Raw genomic sequence first — 1,965 nt, forward strand, 5'->3', positions numbered from 1 at the left:
CCTTGTCTCTACAAAAAAATTCAGAAGTTAGCAGGGCATGGTGGTGAGTGCCTGTAGGCCTAGCCACATGAGGCAGGAAGATTGCTTGAGCCTGGGAACTTGAGGCTACAACATCATAAGTGGAGACTGAAAGCCTGGGGATGCTTGTTGCTGCTGTTGTCTAACAGCTGGTACACGTATTATAGGGATGCTACGTAGTTGCTTAGTTACCCTGAACACATTGTTTTTTCACTGTATTAAGGGCACATTATATTTTTTTCTGTTAAGTACTTATGTGTGAATAAGTGGAAGAAAATCATTGCTTATCAGTAGCAAGTAAATTCAGAGCCATGATTGATGGTGATGCCAAATAGCCAGATTGGTCATATGGGTGCCAAGATAGTGACACCTTTGCTTTCTGAGGTTTCACTGTACACAGACTTTGTTTCATGCACAAAATTATTCAAAATATTACATAAAATTACCTCCAGGCTATGTATATAAGGTGCATAAGAAACGTAAGTGAATTTCCTGTTTAGGCTTGGGTTCCATCCCCAAGATATCTCATTCTGTATATGAAAATATTCCAAAATTCAACCCTCCCCCGCCAACCAAATCTGAAATATTTCTGGTCATAAGCATCTTGGGTAAGGGATAGTTAACCCATATTTAAAGTTACGTAACAGGCTGGGTGCAGTGGCTCATGTCTGTAATCCCAGCATTTTGGCAGGCCGAGACAGGAGGATCCCTTGAACCTAGGACTTTGAGACCAGCTTAGGCAACATAGTGAGACCCCGTAGCTACAAAATATTTTAAAAATGTTTTTAAACATTAAAAATTAGCCAAGCTTGGTGGCTTGGGCCTATAGTCCCAGCTACTCAGGAGGCTGAGACAGGAAGATGGCCTGAGCCCAGGAGGTTGAAGCTGCAGTGAGCCATGATCATGCAACTGCACTCCAGTCTGGGCAACAGAGTGAGACCCTGTCTCCAAAAAAAATAAAAAATAAAATAAAGTTATATAACGAAGCCTGATATTTGTAGTGTTTTCTAGTTAACAGAGTACTTCATATGAGTTCTCTGAATCTTAACTCTGTAAGGTGGACATTTTAATGCACCTGTCATTAGGGTTAAACTTCAGTGTATAGAGTGAGGCCTTCAATCAATGAAAAGTTTATTCTGAAAGGCAGGGGAAGGGTGGTAGAGGTGCCTGGGGGGCAGGAAGCGACTGTCTATAGAATGCTGTCCTAAAGACACACATGAAGCCATGTCGTCATTCTGCCTAGACCTGCTGGACTGCACCCTAAGCCATGACATGTTGACTGTGCAAAAAGCCAAATAGCTGGGAGGACGCAGAAGGTAGACAAATATTGCATAAAGCAAATGGCTTTTGAAGTAATAATAACAATAATAAATGATCTGAATTCAAATCCTGATTCTGCTACTTGCACAACTCTGTGACATTGAGCAAGTTAACCTCCCCAGTCTTGAGTTTCTTCATCTTAAAATAGTGTTCATGATATATTCCTTGTGAGGTTGTTCTGAGGATTAAAGAAGTATATATAGAGCAGCTGATATAGTGGCTGGTGCTGAAAAATAGTAAAATATTTTATTGCAAATAATATATTTTTAAAAATACATTTAAAAACTAGTGGAGATATAATTACTGAAAAATGATAATTCATTGCTATCTAGGTTGCAGTGAAATAGATACACTCAAATGCTGCTAGTGGTGTAGTAAAACGGACTTGAAATGAAAGCAGAAGGTCAATATGATGCAAGAGTAAAGATGTTTCCTTTAACTTCAATATCTGCTCCTGGAACTTTAAGGAAATAATCTAAAATAAACCAGAAAAGTAGTATGTACAAAGGTATCCATCACAGTGTAGTTACCAATAGTAAAACCCTGGGAATGACTGAATGATGACCCAAAGGAATGGTTAGGAATTTAAGGTTATATCAGCAAGGTATTTTTTTTTTTTTTTTTTTT

This window comes from Mandrillus leucophaeus, unplaced genomic scaffold (genome assembly GCF_000951045.1).
Source record: "Mandrillus leucophaeus isolate KB7577 unplaced genomic scaffold, Mleu.le_1.0 Scaffold1174, whole genome shotgun sequence".
NCBI classification, from domain to species: Eukaryota; Metazoa; Chordata; class Mammalia; order Primates; family Cercopithecidae; genus Mandrillus; species Mandrillus leucophaeus.